We start from the raw sequence: 19,477 nt of genomic DNA on the forward strand, positions 1-19,477 counted from the left end.
GTAATTCCCTGGGTCTATATAAATTAATTCCCTGGGTCTATGTAAATTAAGTAGTGGGTCTATATAAATTAATTCCCTTGGTCTATATAAATTAAGTAGTGGGTCTATATAAATGAAGTGAGTCTATATAAATTAATTGGATCTCTATATATTAATTCCGGTATTTTGACGGGATTGGCGTTCCATAGTATGCCACGTGAGCCCCTTCGGAGTGATCCCCAAGCCGCATCGGCCCGGCAAGTGGAGACTCATCGTGCATTCGTCGGCGCCAGGGGGAGCAAGGGTCAAGGACGGGGTGAGCACGGAGCTCGCTTCGCTGCAGTAAGCCCTGCTTGAAGACGCCGCGAGGTTAGCGTTGCAGCTTGGCGACGGAGCCTTGCTGGCGAAGTTGGATCTAAAGGCGGCCTACCGGACGGTTCCCGTTCATCCGGCGGACCTTCGGCTGTTGGCAGTGCAGTGGAAGGTTCAGGTGTGGCTGGACGCGGCGCTGCCGTTTGGGCTGCGCTCGGCGCCCAAGGTTTTCTCCGCCGTGGCCGACGCGCTACTCTGGGTCATGCGGGCAAAGGGGGTCACTTGCGGTCTGCACTATCTGGATGATTCCTTGTTGTTAGGTCGGGGAGGCTCGGCGGAGTGTACGGAGAATTTTCGGCGGGTACTGGAAGCGTGTCGGACGCTGGGTTTGCCGCTGGCGCTGCAGAAGATCGGAGGCCCGGCTACGACGCTGGAGTTCCTCGGCATAGAAATGGATACGGTGCGCGGCGAGCTGCGCCTGCCGGCCGAGAAGCTGCGACGACTGCGGGAAAAGCTCAAGGAGGCGCTGCATTCGCTTCGGTGGTCGCGAGTGTGGACGAAACGAGAGCTCTTGTCGGTCATTGGCTCGCTACATCACGCAGCGTCGATTATTCGCCCGGGTCGCGCTTTCGTGAGGCGACTGATCGAGCTGTCTCGCGTGCCAAAGGAGCTCCACCATCGGGTGCGTATCAGCCAGGAGGCGCGTCGCGATGTGGAGTGGTTGGCATTCGCGACTCAGTGGAATGGTATCGGTTTGATGTCGGCGCTGAACGCAGGTCGGCCGCGAGCGCAGCTACAAACCGACGCATCAGGTACGTGGGGCATCGGCGCTGTGCTCATTTCTGCCACGCCTTGGCGGGGATTTGCTGCGCGATGGACGCCGGCCTAAAACGGTGGGGCCTAAAACGGTTCCTATCTAAGCCAACAGAAACCTCTCTAAGTAGGACCACTCGGTGTCACCTTGCCTTACAGTAGTTCGGAAAAGTCAAAACATGGAGATGCAAAGAGGAGGAGGGGAGGGGGGGGGGGGAGTTTCACCTGAAAGTCGTCTTCGCCTCCGCTTCGCCGATCCACACTTTGAGATCGGGAGTAAAATTTTCCCCGCTGATCTCCATCATGATCTCCATCCCCAATCCGACACCGTTCATCTACGGCAAGCACAAAATAAAAATAAAAAAATCATCAATTCTTGTCGTTTATACGCTGAACGTACGGAAGTCGCCGTGGCGCAAGGGAACGGGGTGACGGGAGTGGGCACCGGGCTCATTCCCTCGCTGAATGTGTACTCGACTTGATCTGGAATAAAAGGAACTCGAGCGTTGCCATGGATCGAAGGAGACGCGTTGACTTGGCTACTACTAGTAACCGCTTCTCTTAGCAGCGAAAAATCAAATTGGGCCCATTTCCCAGGATTACGTATCTCCCACGGAGAATCAAATACACAACTGCAAAAGTCACAGCAGATCCCTATCTGGACACGGTCGCCCGCATGGAGGCCTTCTCACGGGTTCGCGTAAGGAAAACCGTCCGTCCAACTCAAGAGGGGCGAATTCATTAACCCATTTATGTATACCTGTGCTAATAATTGTCCATGTGGCATAATTTCCGATTTTCTCCCTCGTTTCGGAAAGAGGGGTAGCCTGAATAGAATAGGGGTACCGCTATAACAACGAACAAAGGCTCGTGTTCCTATTACAGCAGAGCATTGAAAGACTTCATCTTTAATCGCGCTGAAATACATTTTGCTGTCCATATATATAGAAAGCGACCTGATTGGGTGAGAAAGAAAGAAAGAAAGAAAGAAAGAAAGAAAAGTCGGTTGGCACCGTGAGAAACGATACGACTTCGCGAGGAAGTAAAAGAGACTTGCCTTTTGGAGCTGAGTGACGGGGCCATTGGCATCGAGTATAGCAGTCTGGTTTTCCACCTTGCGAATGACCTAAAGACAATTGTCCACCTGAACGTCCGCAAGGCTCAGGTGCAGTGCCGGGTCGAAGAGGGCACCTTTCGGCACCGTGAATTCTTCCGCGCGCAGGAAACCAAACCACCCGACGCAACATGCTGCCCATAGCAGGCGGCCGTGGCTCCTCGCGCTCCCACGACTGTCGTAGGACTCGCATCGCGTCCGCCGTCACCGGGCGTTGTAAGTTCTTGCGCTCTGGCCGCTCCTTTGCCGATTCGCGGCGTGCCCCTTTTATCAGCAGGCGTAGGCGTTCCATTGGGTAGGTGAATGGGTTAGCGTGACCCAGGGCAATGTGTAGGTGTCGAACCCCTGCGAGGTACACCTTGATTGAAGCGTGTCAAAGCCCACTCTTTTCGAGGTAGGTTGCGAATAGGCACAGCAATTTTTTTGTAGTTGGGCACTGGCGGGCGCCTATTCAGTCGCAGAAGAGTTGATAGTGGCGCCTACCCATCTCGTAAACGCCTCGGGGACGCGCCCGCTAGTCCAGCTCGCACAAGAGCCGCCGCAGACTGCTCCAACTATTGCACGTCCATTCCAGTTCGGGGTTGCCCAGGGTTCTGGCCAGCTCGCTGGGGATTGCGTCCGGCTGCGACCGAAGCTGCCACGAAGACAGACGGTCAGAGCTGGGGTGGATATCCTCGCGAGAGGGCGTCCGCGACTACGTTGGTAGGTCCCGGGATGTGGGTGGCTCGGATCGTCCGACCGTGGTGCGCTGAACAGGAGGGACAAACCACTGCGCATGTGTAGGTTGCTAGGGGGATTTATAGGCTTTCGGCGTGTTTTTCTAAGACTATACTGGATTACTCTCCGTTACGCCAGCGGGGTAAGGTCTTTTCAGGCCCAATGCGCACTCTGCGATAGAGCGATCCATCGAAATACGGACACACACTGCGCGGGACAGAGAATGAAGTAGCGAATCATTGTTAGATCCAGTAGGAAATTCGTCCAGCTGAAGCGCGAAATGCGAAACTAGGCCCTATAAACGAATCTAGCACGTTTAACACGTACACAGAAGCGTGCACAGTCGATTTCATTAGCAACGTTGCGATTTGGGGCGATTTCGAACGTTGTTTCCTAGTTTCTCGAAACCGGTCGGTCTAAAATTTTTTGCGGTCGAGGTCAAATCTTTAGAGAATTTATCAATCTTTTGTTTGACAGACGTCTTTCCCTTAGGCAGTCCTTCCTGTTCTTAGGCCGAAACGTTATTCATTAATGTATCCAATTTAGCATATAATTGTGTACAATGTTTGCACATGCGCAGTGGTTTGTCCCTCCTGCTGGTGCGCTGCCAACTACTGGGCTACTCGCGCGAGCTGCGCCACGCCCGACTCTCGTGAGGACCCACCATTCAACGCAGCCACGACCGTCGAATTGTCGAATGCCACCTCAACGGTGGAACCGCCCCACGCTTCCCCCCACGTGGCCAGCGCCAGGACGATTGGGAAGGCCTCCTTCCGCGGAATCGGGACGGGCGACCACTCCGTTGGCCAACGCCATTGCAGCCAGCGGTGTTGCCACACCGAGGCGCAGCCCCACAAGCCGGAGGCGTCGGTTGTGATCCGGTGCGCTGGCGGATCAAGACCCAGCGTGGTGAAGAAGGCCACGCCGTTCCATTCGCAGTCGAACGATCTCCACCAGCGGAGGTCCGCCCGCGCCTCGCGGTTTAGCCGCACGTATTGGTCCATGTTGCGTGGGACCATCGAGAGGTTAATCAGCCGCCGCAGAAACGATCGCCCGGGGCGATTGACGGTGGCCGCATGATGCAGCAGGCCAATGACAGAGAAGAGTTCGCGCTTGGAGACGGCCCGGGAACGCAGGAGACGCGCTCGAGCCGTGCGCAAGTGAGGAGAGGCAGCGATAGATCGGCGTGACAGGTCTGCTCGTGCGCTCGGCCCACGAGGAAAAAATGGTCCAAGTTGTGCGGACCGAACGTCAGTCCGGCCTCGTTCATTGCCCATAGCAGCGCGTCGGCCTTCGGAAGATCTTGGGCGCGGAGAGCAGCCCTAACGTGACGAGGTAGACACTGTCGCGCCAGGCCATCTCGAGAGAGTGGTGGTCATCCGGGTGCATGGGAACCATGCGGTAAGCACCCTTCAAATCGACCTTACGCATAAGCGCGCCAGGGCCCAGGCGAACCAAGGCGCGAACGGCGTGCTCCACCCGCGCGTAGCGGATGGAGCTAAGTTTGGGAGAGATACCCGTGTTGACGCTGGCGCCGAGAGGAGCCAAAAGGTCGAGAATGAGGCGCCAGCGGCCGGGCTTGCCGCTATTGGGGATAACGCCAAACGGGCTCGTGTGAACCGTTAGCGCCACAGCCGCGCTAAGCGGGCCCGCCACCCGGCCCCGGGCAAACTCCCTTTCGAGGTAGGCGTCTACCTCGCGCGGGTGAGCTGCGGCCGATGCCAAATTGCGCCGACTTCGCCCGCGCCGCTATTGGTAGTTGTATCCAATGCGGAACCCCTCGGTCAGGCTATACCAAACTATTTCGACCGTGACTGAAATAATCAAACTTCTGTGAGAAATATAACAAGTTACATAGTTTGTTATTTACACCGAAAGCGTTGGGTATCATCAGAGCTATTCCGAAACACACCAAGGACATATGCACGCTTCCAACATCCTGTTTATGGTACCCCTCGCGGCGGAGCTCACTTTCACGTCGTCGTCTATCGCGCTATATAGACCGCCCCAGTAAGCGCTTATTATCGTCGGTCGTCAGCTGCAAATGGCTTCCACACCCAGCGGGAACAGCCTGTATAAACGACGTTGGGATAAGTTCGATCTACTTCCAATACTTCGTGCGGGCATTATTACTAAATGCATTTTTACATAAAGTTTAATTTGAGAGGGTTTGCGTTTACTATTGTTAGGATCCCCCCGCGATGCCTTGCCACGGCCTCTAGGCGACTCTTTGGGGACGACGATAAATATACGGTTGTCTGCAAGGTTTGTGTATTTCCCAACTGACCCACGCATGCGCCCCAGGTTATGACATGCAAACATATAACGAATCGCAACAACTCCCTCCTTTCTACAGAAGTGTGCGTCCTTGTACACGTGTACAACCAAAAAAAACATAAAAAGACAGGCGCAGCTGCCTAACAATGCGGGTACCAAAAACGTCAAACAACGAGAAATATAGACAATGGGAAATAGTTTAGAACTGTTAATAGGTGAGACTAGCAACAAAGCCGTCACGGAAACAACTGGGAAGCGTGCCCACGTTACGTCGCTGAGGACGCGAAGATTTATAAGTATGAGTAATAGTAGGAGTAGGACGAAGATGCTGGGTTACTTGAGCCTCAGCTTCTGTCGCATTGAGATCCTCTTCGTCTGAAGTAGCGGCGCTTTCACCATCCTTTGAGCAAGATTGATCCGAGACGAAATCGGCGCTAGTGTCGTCACACGGCGGAGCTCCGGTAGCGAAGTCGACTTCCGCACCCTGATCACCACGACGATCCTCGACGCTGATTGAAGAAGCGTAGTGAGGCCCTGCGCCGTCGCGCGGTAAGACTGGCTCGGACGTGTTTGCGGTCAGTGATCCATCCGATGTAGGACCCTTATCGTGAGCGGTAGTCAAATTGGCGGTGTCGGACGAAAGTGCTTGAGTGGAAGAACGAAGACGAAAATCGTCGGTCCTGAGGATAATAGCGAACAATCCGTTGAACATGAGCCATGGTCGATTTCTGAGTGTCCAGATGAACAAGCTCGTACGTAACGCCGGAAAGGCGGCATCGAACGAGATATGGGCCGTCGAAATGACGTCGTAGCTTCGCGCGCGAGTCATAGTATTTCTTTCGGCGAACGTCAGTTTCGATTTGAGTGGCACGAGCTAACTCGAAGGCTCGGCGGAGCTTTGAAGTGAGAACAATGCCGTAGTCGTTTTCGTCGTTGGTGATTTCTTGTTCAGGTCCCCACAGTGTACGTCCGACGGAAGGCGGGCGTCTCGACCGTGAACCAAGAAGAACGGCGAAATGTGAATGGCGTCAACCAGGCTTGTCCGATAAGCGAATGCGAGAGCCTCAAGATACTGATCCCAATTCGTTTGATCCTCGTCGGTGTATACGGTGAGGCCGGCGGCAAGACTGCTGTTGAAACGTTTAACCTGACCATTCGTCTGGGGGTGATACGCTGTCGTGAATACTTTATCCACTTGTAAACGCTGACAAATGCGTTTAAAGAGACGTGCCGTAAATTTGACTTCCGCGGTCAGTCAACAGTTGAGTTGGGCATCCGTGACGGAAGATAAGCTCATTGACGACGACGTCGGCGATGGTTTCAGCGAGGATATCCGGAACAGCTGTCAGTTCCACCCAGCGACTGAATTGGTCTACGATCACAACAACGTAGCGATTGCCGAGGAGAGTAGGAGGCAGAGGGCCAAAGATGTCAACTCCGGCCACTTGAAAGGGGTAAGTTTCGCTGAACTGTTGCAAATGTTCTGCTTTCTTGGGTTGATGTTGTTTTCGCACCTGACAGGCGTGGCAAGACTGGATGAATGCCTTTACATCAGAGCCCAGTCCTTTTCTAGTAGTAGCGTTGACGAATACGAGATTGCGTTTTTCGACGCCCGAGGTGGCCGGCTGAAGGGATCGAATGCATAGCCTGCAGCAAAGCGTATCGGTCACGGGGAGCGGGATAAGGAACCCGTACGACGTTCCCGTTGATCGTTGCTTCGTGCATGAGCAGACTCGTTGTCAGATCGACAAACAATTTTCCCGAGTCGGCGAGTGTCTCTTTAACCTCGGGTGGTATGGCGTCAGGCGCTGTTGGTTGTTCGAGAAACTGGCAGACGGAAGCAAGGAGCGGATCGCGGCGTTGATGATCGAGCATCTCGTCGAGCGACGGAATTTTTAACAGTGCGCGGTCTTTGTCGATCGCAGCGACTATTGGCAGACGTGAAAGTGCGTCGGCATTCTGGTTCGCGCGTCCTGGTCGATGTTCGATCGTGAAATCGAATTCTTGCAGGAGCAATGCCCATCGTGCGAGACGGTTGGGAAGATCCGAAGTAGGCATTAACCAACGCATGTTTGCGTGGTCCGTTTGCACGACGAAAGGTGGGCCCCAGAGATACTTCCGAAATTCCCTACAGCCGTACACGACTGCAAGTAATTCCTTTTCACGTGTGTCATAGCGTCGTTCTGGATCGCGTAACTGTCGGCTGGCGTACGAAACTACGCGCTCGTAGCCGTCGTCGTCGAGTTGGGTCAGGACCGCAGCGATTGCGTAGTCAGACGCATCAGTTTGCAGAAAGAACATTTTATCCCAGTCGGGGTAGATGAGCAGTGGGGCGGAAGTAAGACGTTTCTTTAGCCGTTCGAACGCATCTTGCTGATCAGCTCCCCAGATAAAGGGAACGTCTCGAAGTAGGCGCGTGAGCGGTTCAATAAGTTGAGCAAATTTGTAAATGAAGCGGCGATAATACGAGGTGAGTCCGACGAATGACCGGATGTCGCCTTTCGTCGTAGGTATCGCCACTTTTTGAACAGAATCGATTTTTTTCGGGTCTACGAGGAGACCGTCAGGAGAAATTATGTATCCCAGATACTTCAATTCGCTGAAGGCAAACAAACACTTCTTTGGCGATACCGGTATCTTCAGATTGTGTCGTCGTAGACGTCGGAGAACGGCGTCGAGATGCTTCAAGTGAGCGTCGAATGATGCCGAGAAAACGAGTATATCGTCGATATAGATTAAGCACGTGCGCCACTTTAAACCAGCTAGCACAGTGTCCATTGCGCGCTGGAACGTTCTGGGGGCGTTGCACAGGCCGAATGGCATCACAAGGAATTCGTATAGACCGAATGGGCAGATGAAGGCGGTTTTCGGGACGTCGTTGATGTCAACACGTATTTGCCAATAACCGGATTTCAAGTCGAGCGAGGTGAAATATCGATTTCCACCGAGGAGGTCGAGGCTGTCATCGATCCTTGGTAGGGGATAACGGTCCTTGGTCGTCAGTGCGTTGAGCAGGCGGAAATCAACACAGAATCGTTTCGTCAAATCCTTTTTGTCGGTGAAAAGTATGGGACTGGCCCATGGCGACGACGATTCGCGTATGACACCGCTATTGAGCATCGATTCGATCTGGCGTTCTGCTTCGTCCATCAGAGGAGGAGCTAACCGTCGAGGCGGTTGATTGACAGGGCGATGGTTCCCGGTGTCGATGACGTGAGTGCAGGCTGCCGTTTGTCCAACATCGCCGTCGTGACGAGCAAAGAGATCGTCGTATTGCTCAAGCAATTGCGCGATCGACTGCGTCTGCGCGTCAGACAGGTCGGCGGAAATTGTGTACGTCGGCGGGGCATCGTCCGCTAGGTTCGGTGACGATGAAATCACGGTAGCGACGTCGATTTGTTCGCCACGAGGCGGTAGATCAACGTGCTCGGGCGGTGGCACCTTTTCCGGACGCACTTCCGGTTGAACTTCCGGCATCAGAACTGCATGGTTTGGCGTATCAAGCGTAATCGCGCAAACTCGTTCGCCGGAGCCAAATAAGTCGACACCATCGACGCCATCTTTCGCGCCGGCTGCTTGAATCTTGACGGTGTCCGGACCTGAACCAAGCGTGACGACGCCGTTTCCGAAACTGAAGTTTGCGTTGCTGGCGCGAAGAAAATCTCGCCCGAGTAGTACGGGAAATGCGAATTCGGTAACAACGATGAAACGTTGGCGAATCCGCAATCCGTTTGCGGCAAAAGTCAGTGTCACGGCTCCGGCTACGTCGAGTGGTTCATTGTTTGCAGCGGTATAGCTCTCGGCGGTGGGGTCGACAGGGCATCCGGTCTGACTCACAAAATCGTCGGAAGCGACAGAGATTTTAGATCCAGAGTCCATTAGACATCGGGCTGGTCGAATTCCTTCGATCGTGAACGGAAAAATGCCTTGAGCTTCCTCTGTCGGAATAGCGATGGGATCGGCGATTACGTGAACGCTGCTCTTGGTGGGCGCGGCAACAGCGGTTGCTTGCGCGGCGGACTGTTCGGCTTCACGTTTTCTCTTCAACTTGAAACATTCTTCTTTCGTGTGGTTCCGCTTCTTGCAATACGCACAGAATTTAGGATTCGGTTGTTTGTTTGGCGCCGTGGGCGCTGGCAAATATTGAGAGGGGGCGGTACTAGCCGCGGGAACGGAAGTGTTCGATTTCGATGACGAGGCGGCCAACTGCTGAAGGATCTGAGTATTCTGTTGCATCAACTGCGCTTGCTGTTGTACGAGCGTTTGCAACAGTTGAACGGTGGTGTCACACGCGCTTCTCGTAGGGCGCGATTGCGCCTGCGGCGCCGACGCAGCTGGTAGGCGATCGTATCGCAAGGCGTAGCAATCGTCGTCGTGAACACCGGTTCGAGTATGATTCCAAATTCGTTCGGCGGTTTCCGCAGTCGTGATCGCCTCCTTGAGCGATGTCGGTGGTTTCCGTTTGAATTCGTCCTTGAATTCGCGACGAAGTCCGGCCTGAAAACGAGATAGATAGTCATCGTCTTCGAGACAGCGTCAGGATCCGCGTTCTGGAGCTGTAAAAGAATTTGCTTGAAGCGCGAAGCGAATTCGGCTACGGTCTCACGCGCGGTCTGCTTGCAGACCATTAACTTGTTAGTCCAATGACGCGTGGGATCGCGCGGGCCGAATTGTTCCCGAAGGAAAACTTCGAATTGTCTCCATGTGAGATCGCTGACGTCGTCGTGTCCCAGGAAAGCGCGGAATTCGGCTCGGGCGTCTGCAGAGAGAGCCATTGCAGCGGCGGCGAGCTTGCGACGATCGGGCAAGCGTGAGAATTTCGCGGCGGCGTTGACGTGGAAAAGCCAATTCTCGACGTCTTCTCCGCGGCGTCCGAAGAATCGATCGAGCTTCACTGACGATTTCAGTTCGTCGCGGTCCGATTCGGGCGTCGGGAGTGAGTCGTCGCAGTCGCGTTTCTTCTTCCGCTTCTTTTTGCGAGCTGGCTCGGGGTCGTCGGGCGTGGCCGCGCCGCCTTCGGATGATTCCTCGGTTGGGGTTCGCGATTGGGAACGGCCGCGTCGCGAGTGAATTGTAGGAGTCGCTTCGGAGTTGCGCGCGGTCGGCGAAAGATCTTCCAACTCGTCCGTCGAGTGATGAGGGCGTTTCCTCTTCCTGCTTCGCTTCGTCGTTTTTGGCGTCTCGTCCATTTCGGAGACGAGGCGCGCGTATCGAGTGCACGGCGGGCGAGCAACGTTCGAGTGGAGAGCGGGGGCGGGATCGTTCGTCGAGGGCAGCCGAGCGGAACGAGTTCGACTAGCCTACCCGGATTCTCCACCAGTTGTTAGGATCCCCCCCTCCCGCGATGCCTTGCCACGGCCTCTAGGCGACTCTTTGGGGACGACGATAAATATACGGTTGTCTGCAAGGTTTGTGTATTTCCCAACTGACCCACGCATGCGCCCCAGGTTATGACATGCAAACATAACGCATCGCAACACTATACTACCACCTTAGGTACAAAAACTAAAAAGCGGTCTTCTCTTAGAGCATGATTTAAATAAAGTTATGCTTGTCTTGCTTATTCACACGATAGTTAGGAATGTTTCTCAATTGCCGTAAGCCGCTTACTTGCTTCGTCAGTTTTTAAATAACTAAAGTCGTTTTGACCCTGGATGTGATAATTGCTCATTATAATAGGTTAGCATCCTTATTGATAACGTCACGTGAAGCAAACGGTTTTTTCATTGTTTAAAGACGATTGACAACCGTTTTCACGTTCACAGACGCGTCAAAACGGTTTTATCTGTGCCCGTAACTAAGTTAACGGTGCGCAAACTATAAAAGCGCCCGCAAAAACCGTTTTACCCACGAATAAATAACGTATTCGTTCATATAATAGCAAAAGAATTAGGAAGCGTGCTTATTAGAAAAATAGGTTGCCAATACCGATAGAAATGCGAGAAAACAAGCATGCGCAGAAATTTTATAACGCGCGTTAACCCTTTTAAGGTGGCAACGGGGGTTGGTCAGGTGCGCACCCTCGGCGACCCCGTTTTTCGAAATTCCCGCTGTATCGTTCGCTTTTTCATGCCTCCTTACGCACGCTATAACGATGCGTCATCGGCTTTAGGTTCCCGTACAGGTCTTTCGGACATCAGATGCCGCTTTCGTCTCTAAAAGAGACGGCGACATCATACGCCGCTTTCATCTCTGACAAAGAATGCGGCATCAGATGCCACTTTCGTCTCTAACAAGGAACGCGACATCAGATGCCGCTTTCTTCTCTAACAAAGAAGGCGACATCACCGCAGTCGGCGCAAGGACAACGGGCTGCGTCACCCAGGCCGCAGAAGGACCTACGTTAGAGCGAGGGCACGCGTCGCTAACTAGTGTTGGGTTCGGGCCTGTGTTGCCGTGTAGCTGGTAGTCGCGCCTTGCGTTATGCATTAAACCTTGTCTTACCGGTTCCTAGACGTGTGCGGTCTAGAAGCCGGGGCGTACCGTTCGTGGTCTGGTCAGCGCTAGAGACATTGGACGCAGCTAACGCAGCGCGAGAACCTCTCTCTGAGGCATGGGCGACCGCGTCTTCTCCGATTGTCCCGCAGGCCTGAGCGGACGGCATGCGCGCCCATCCCGATCAAAGCTTCGCGGCGTGGTTTCTTAACGGACTCTCCGAAGAATCCCGGATCGGTTACGGCGGCGAAGCCAGCAAGCGACCACGCGTTTGCCGCAATTTGCCATAAGCACACGAGCACCCGGCGGTCGTAGACAGCTACCTGCAGGGAGAGATTGCGTTGAGCAGAGTGGTGGATCCCGCGCCGTTAGAGCATGCGCGCTGGGTGCGCATAAGCCTGTTCGGGGTGATCCCCAAGCCTTACCAACCGGGACGGTGGCGGCTGATCGTGGACCTGTCGTCGCCCAAGGGCAGTAGCATCGACGACGCGATCCGCCCGGAACGGTGCTCGACGCGATACATCCGCGTCGAAGACGCCGTGCGCCGTTGCCTGCAGCTGATTGTGTCACTGTTTTAGAACGAGGCTTTTCATGACGTCTTTTGCCCTAAAACGTCACTTCGAGGTCTACTACTTGTGGCAGCCACTGCAAAGCTCCCTGCAGCGTATTTTCATCATGGCGTTAGATCAATATATCGAATATTGGAATTAGCTTGCTCACCAGGAGGATGGCACGCTTTCGAAATTGGGGAAAGGCTGTATTCCAAACTAGATTAATTAACGGCCAAAAAAATGTCCGATGCGTGCAAGAACCAGAGGCGGAAGCAGTAAAAGGCCAAGAAATCAAAAGGAGCAAGTCAGAAGACGAGGGAAAAAACCAATATATAGCAGAGAAATTTGTCGTATCAGTCAGTCAGTTAGATAGTCGATTTGTATTTATTATAAAAGGTTAGAAATCTTTTTTCAACTTCGCGTTATTTCACTGCCTTAGCTGTTTTTTTTGGATTCCCGGCAGGCACTGACGACTTCTACTCCTTCTACCTCGGGTGGTTAGCGTTTGGGATACACTTTGCATCCGCTATTATTCTGTTCGGTGAGCTCTAATGGTTCCTGGCTGTTGCCTAAGTTTCCATATAGTTGAGAGTTGTTTTTCTGCTGTTTAATAAGCAAATGTATGAGCCATTAGCTAGAAAGACAAGGATTTAGCGCTTTCTTTGCATATTGAAAGCGGAATTATAAATTCCCAGGGTCTCTGGCATTGTTCTCTAGAGAACGCAGTAGGCCCGCAATCTTTGACTGAACAACGTCGCTGATCATTAGTCGATAGTAATCGACTTCGACAAAGGTAGTGAGAGTCCACAGAGCGAAAACGAGAACCGGCGAAGAACTCCGAAACAATTCAGCAAAGATTTTCCGCGTTTTAAAAAGTATTTCAACCACAAAGCATGTGCGCCCTTCTTGGAGACTTCTTCGCGTTCGGAAACGATACGAGCGAAATCAGACGTCATCTGTGGACCAATTTCTTCTGCCGGCCTTTTCGCTTTGATGATAAAATGACAGGAAGCACCTGAACCAATGAGGCTCATTTTGCAACGTTGTCTCTAACAATTTTGTGGTCTGCGAACAGCTGTCAGTGTGGAAAAGCCAGATTACGCAGAACTGACCTTTCCGCCGATTAAGTTAAAATTTGGACAAAAAAGTTCATCATACCATGTTGTACAGGTCAAACCCTAGATAGTCAAAACCAGCGTTAATTTTATGCCGACTAAAAAACAAAAGAAATTTCTCCAGTATCTGCTCTAACGCATCCCTCATAAAAGAAGAAATTCAAGAGACGATGGTTTTAGGTGTTTTTTGCTACGAATATTCTTAGATTTGGGCCCTTTCTGAAGCTCCAATTGGTATTTGCTACATCAAGTTTTAGATTTGGGCCCTTTATGAGGCTCTAGAAAGAGAGCGGCACCTTTTCTATCGCGATTACCCTAGACAGATCTGACAAAGAAGGCGGCGACATCAGATGCCGCTTTCGTTTCTAAAAAAGAAGGCGGCGACATCAGATGCCGCTTTCGTTTTTAAAAAAGAAGGCGGCGACATCAGATGCCGCTTTCGTGTCTAAAAGAGACGTCGACATCAGATGCCGCTCTTGTTTCTAACAAAAAAGCGGCATCAAATGCTGCTTTCGTCACTAACAGTAAATGCGGCATCCGTCGTCGCGAGAGAGCGCAAGTCCATAGGATATTTTGAGGCCGATCGAGTAGAGATAGCGGCACCCTTTTCTTCTACGATTTGCCATAAGCACTCGAGCACCCGGCGGTCGTGGACAGCTACCTGCAGGGAGAGATCGCGATGGGCAGAGTGGTGTGTCCCGTGCCGTTAGAGCACGCGCACTGGGTGCGCATAAGCCCGTTGGGGGTGATCCCCAAGCCTCTCCAACCAGGACGGTGGCGGCTGATCGTGGACCTATCTTCGCCCGAGGGCAGCAGCATCAACGACGCGATCCGCCCGGAATGGTGCTCGGAGCGATACATCCGCGTCGAAGACGCCGTGCGCCGTTGTCTGCAGCTGATTGTGTCACCTTTTTAGGACGATGCTTTTAATAACGTCTTTTCCCTAAAACGTCACTTGGAGGTCCACTACTAGTGGCAGCCACTGCAAAGCTCCCAGCAGCCTATCTTCATCGTGGCGTCAGATCAATATATCGACTATTGTAATTAGCTGGCTCACCAGGAGGATGGCACGCTTTAGAAATTGGGGAAAGAGTGTATTCCAAACGGAATTATTTAACGGCCTAAAAAAATGTCCGATGCGTGTAAGAGCCAGAGGCGAAGGCAGTAAAAGGCCAAGAAATCAAAAAGAGCAAGTGAGAAGACGATGGAAGGAACCCAATATATGGCAGAGAGTTGTGTCGTATCAGTCAGTCAGTTAGATAGTCGATTTGTATTTATTATAAGGGGTTAGAAATCTTTTTTCAATTTCGCTTTATTTCACTGCCTTAGCTGTTTTTTTTGGGATTCCCAGCAGGCACTGACTTCTTTTATTCCTTTTACCTTGGGTTGTTAGCGTTTGGGTTACACTTTGCATCCGCTATTATTCCGTTCGGTGAGCTCTAATGGTTCCTGGCTGTTGCCTAACTTTCCATTTCTTCTGTTTAATAAGCAAATGTATGAGCCATTAGCTAAAAAAGACAACGGTTTGGCGCTTTCTTTGCATATTGAAAGCGGAATTCTATGTTCCTAGGGTCTCTGGCATTGTTCTCTAGAGAACGCAGTAGGCCCGCAATCTTTGACTGAACGACGTCGCTGATCATTATTCGATAGTAATCGACCTCGACCAAGGTAGTGAGAGTCCACAGAGCAAAAACGAGAACCGGCGAAGAAATACGAATCAAATCAGCAAAGATTTTCCGCATTTTATAAAGTATTTCAACCACAAAGCATGTGCGCCCTTCTTGGAAACTTCTTCGCGTTCGGAAACGATACGAGCGAAAGCAGACGTCATCTTTGGACCGATTTCTACTGCCAGCGTTTCGCTTTGATAATAAAGTGACAGCAAGCACCTGAACCAATGAGGCTTACTTTAAAACGGTGTCTCGAACATCTTTGTGGTCTGCGAACAGTTGCTAGTGTGGAAGAGCCAGATTACGCGGAACTGGCCTTTCCGCCAATTAAGTTAAAAATTCGACCAAAAACTTTATCATACAATTTGGTACAGGGTCAAGCCCTAAAAAATGAAAACCAGCGTTAATTTAATGCCGAATAGAAAACAAATAAACTTTCTCCAGTATCTGCTCTAATGGTTTCCCCATCAAATGAAAAATTGAAGAGACGATGTTTTTAGGTGTTTTTTACTACGAATATTTTTAGATTAGGGCCCCTTTTGAAGCTTCAGGTGGTATTTGCTGCGTCAAGTTTTAGATTTTGGCCCTTTATGAGGCTCTAGAAAAAGAGCGGAACCCTTTTCTTTTGCGATTACTCTAGAGAGCTTCAACAAAGAAGGCCGCGACATCAGATGCCGCTTTCGTCTTTACCAAAGAAGGCGGCGTCATCAGATGCCGCTTTTGTCTCTAAAAGAGACGGCGAAATCACATGCCGCTTTCATCTCTGACATAGAATGCGGCATCAGATGCCACTTTCGTCTCTAACAAGGAACGCGACATCAGATGCCGCTTTCGTCTCTAACAAAGAAGGCGGCATCAGATGCCGCTTTCATCTCTGACAAAGAATGCGGCATCAAATGGCGCTTTCTTCTCTAACAAAGAAGGCGGCATCAGTCGTCGCGAGAGAGCGCGAGTCTATAGGCTATTTTGAGGCCAATCGAGTAGAGATAGCGCCACCATTTTCTTCTCCGATTTGCCGTAAGCACGCAATCACCCGGCGGTCCTGGACAGCTACCTGCAGGGAGGTCGCGATGGGCAGAGTGGTGGGTCTCGTGCAGTTAGAACACGCTCGCTAAGTGCGCATAAGCCCGTTGGGGGTGATCCTCAAGCCTCACCAACCGGGACGGTGGCGGCTGATCGTGGACCTATCGTCGCCCTAGGGCAGCAGCATCAACGACGCGATCCGCCCGGAATGGTGCTCGACGCGATACATCCGCGTCGAAGACGCCGTGCGCCGCTGCCTGCTGCTGATTTTGTCACTGTTTTAGAAGGAGGCTTTTCATGACGTCTTTTGCCCTAAAGCGTCACTTCGAGGTCCACTACTTGTGGCAGCCACTGCAAAGCTCCCTGCAGCCTATCTTCTTAATGGCGTCAGATCAATATATCGACTATTGAAATTAGCTGGCTCACCAGGAGCATGGCACTCTTTTGAAATAGGAGAAAGGCTTTATTCCAAACGGGATTATTTACTGGCCCAAAAAATGTCCGTTGCGTGCAAGAACCAGAGGCGGAAGCAGTAAAAGTCCAAGAAATCAAAAAGAGCAAGTCGGAAGACGAGGGAAGGAACCCAATATATGGCAGAGAGTTGTGTCGTATCAGTCAGTCAGTTAGATAGTCGATTTGTATTTATTATAAGGGGTTAGAAATCTTTTTTTAACTTTGCTTTATTTCACTGCCTTAGCTGTTTTTTTGGGATTCCCAGCAGGCACTGACGACTTTTATTCCTTCTAACTTGGGTTGTTAGCGTTTGGGTTACACTTTGCATCGGCTATAATTCTGTTCGGTGACCTCTAATGTCCCTTGCTGTTGCCTAACTTTCCATATAGTTGAGAGTCGTTTTTCTGCTGTTTAATAAGCAAATGTATGAGCCATTAGCTAGAAAGACAAGGGTTTAGCGCTTTCTTTGCATATTGAAAGCGGAATTCTATGTTCCTAGGGTCTCTGGCATTGTTCATTAGAGAACGCAGTAGGCCCGCAATCTTTGACTGAACGACGTCGCTGATCATTAGTCGATAGTGATCGACTTCGACAAAGGTAGTGAGAGTCCACAGAGCAAAAACGAGAACCGGCGAAGAACTCCGAAACAAATCAGCAAAGATTTTCCGCTTTTTAAAACACAAAGCATGTGCGCCCTTTTTGGAGGCTTCTTCGCGTTTGGAAACAATACGAGCGAAAGCAGACGTCATCTTTGGACCGATTTCTACTGCCAGCGTTTTCGCTTTGATGATAAAGTGACAGCAAGCACCTGAACCAATGAGGCTTATTTTAAAACGGTGTCTCGAACATCTTTGTGGTCTGCGAACAGTTGCTAGTGTGGAAGAGCCAGATTACGCGAAACTGGCCTTTCCGCCAATTAAGTTAAAAATTCGACCAAAAATTTTATCATACAATTTGGTACAGGGTCAAACCCTAGAAAATGAAAACCAGCGTTAATTTAATGCCGAATAGAAAACAAAAGAAATTTCTCCAGTATCTGCTCTAATGCATTCCTCATCAAATGAAAAATTGAAGTGACGATAGTTTTAGGTGTTTTTTACTACGAATATTTTTAGATTATGGCCCCTTTTAAAGCTTCAGGTGGTATTTGCTGCGTCAAGTTTTAGATTTGGGCCCTTTATGAGGCTCTAGAAAGAGAGCGGAACCCTTTTCTTTTGCGATTACTCTAGAGAGCTCTAACAAAGAAGGCCGCGACATCAGATGCCGCTTTCGTCTCTAGCAAAGAAGGCGGCGACATCAGATGCCGCTTTCGTCTCTAAAAGAGACGGCGATATCAGATGCCGCTTTCATCTCTGACAAAGAAGGCGGCATCAGATGCCGCTTTCATCTCTGACAAAGAATATGCGGCATCAGATGCCACTTTCGCTTCTAACAAGGAACGCGACATCAGATGCCGCTTTCGTCTATAACAAGAAGGCGGCATCAGATGCCGCTTTCTTCTCTAACAAAGAAAGCGGCATCAAATGCCGCTTTCTTCTCTAACAAAGAAGGCGGCATCAGTCGTCGCGAGAGAGCGCGAGTCTATAGGCTATTTTGAGGCCAATCGAGTAGAGATAGCGCCACCCTTTTCTTCTACGATTTGCCATATGCACGCGGTCACCCGGCGGTCCTGGACAGCTACCTGCAGGGAGAGATCGCGATATGCAGAGTGGTGGGTTCCGTGCAGTTAGAACACACGCGCTGGGTGCGCATAAGCCCGTTGGGGGTGATCTCCAAGCCTCACCAACCGGGACGGTGGCGGCTGATCGTGGAACTATCGTCGCCCAAGGGCAGCAGCATCAACGACGCGATCCGCCCGGAATGGTGCTCGACGCGATACATCCGCGTCGAAGACGCCGTGCGCCGTTGCCTGCAGCTGATTGTGTCACTGTTTTAGAACGAGGCTTTTCATGACGTCTTTTGCCCTAAAACGTCACTTCGAGGTCCACTACTTGTGGCAGCCACTGCAAGGCTCCCTGTAGCCTATCTTCTTAATTGCGTCAGATCAATATATCGACTATTGGAATTAGCTGCCTCACCAGGAGGATGGCACGGTTTCGAAATTGGGGAAAGGCTGTATTCCAAACGGGATTATTTTAATGGGCCAGAAAAATGTCCGTTGCGTGCAAGAACCAGAGGCGGAAGCAGTAAAAGGCCAAGAAATCAAAAAGAGGAAGTCGGAAGACGAGGGAAGGAACCCAATATATGGCAGAGAGTTGTGTCGTATCAGTCAGTCAGTTAGATAGTCGATTTGTATTTATAATAAGGGGTTAGAAATTTTTTGTCAACTTCGCTTTATTTCACTGCCTTAGCTGTTTTTTTGGGATTCCCAGCAGGCACTGACGACTTATATTCCTTCTAACTTGGGTGGTTAGCGTTTGGGTTACACTTTGCATCCGCTATAATTCTGTTCGGTGAGCTCTAATGTTTCTGGCTGTTGCCTAACTTTCCATATAGTTGAGAGTCGTTTTTCTGCTGTTCAATAAGCAAATGTATGAGCCATTAGCTAGAAAGGACAAGGGTTTAGCGCTTTCTTTGCATATTGAAAGCGGAATTCTAAATTCCCAGGGTCTCTGGCATTGTTCTCTAGAGAACGCAGTAGGCCCGCAATATTTGACTGAACGACGTCGCTGATCATTAGTCGATAGTAATCGACTTCGACAAAGGTAGTGAGAGTCCACAGAGCAAAAACGAGAACCGGCGAAGAACTCCGAAACAAATCAGCAAAGATTTTCCGCGTTTTAAAACACAAAGCATGTGCGCCCTTCTTGGAGGCTTCTTCGCGTTTGGAAACAATACGAGCGAAAGCAGACGTCATCTTTGGACCGATTTCTACTGCCAGCGTTTTCGCTTTGATGATAAAGTGACAGCAAGCACCTGAACCAATGAGGCTCATTTTAGAACGTTGTCACTAACATTTTTGTGGTCTGCGAACAGCTGCCAGTGTAAAGAGCCAGATTACGCAGAACTGGCATTTCC

General features: G+C 51.0%; 1 long non-coding RNA gene across 1 annotated transcript; it reads right to left on the bottom strand.

Moving 5' to 3' along the window:
- Nucleotides 1–1,508: 1,508 nt before the first annotated feature.
- On the bottom strand, nt 1,509–2,037 carry LOC136188830 (uncharacterized). The gene is made up of 3 exons (XR_010670308.1): nt 1,988–2,037; nt 1,865–1,931; nt 1,509–1,587 (listed from the first exon to the last, which is right to left on the bottom strand). It is a non-coding gene; the product is annotated as an uncharacterized lncRNA (long non-coding RNA).
- Between the last annotated feature and the right edge of the window lie 17,440 nt (nt 2,038–19,477).

The sequence above is a fragment of the Oscarella lobularis genome, chromosome 7, assembly GCF_947507565.1.
Source record: "Oscarella lobularis chromosome 7, ooOscLobu1.1, whole genome shotgun sequence".
Classification (NCBI taxonomy): Eukaryota; Metazoa; Porifera; class Homoscleromorpha; order Homosclerophorida; family Oscarellidae; genus Oscarella; species Oscarella lobularis.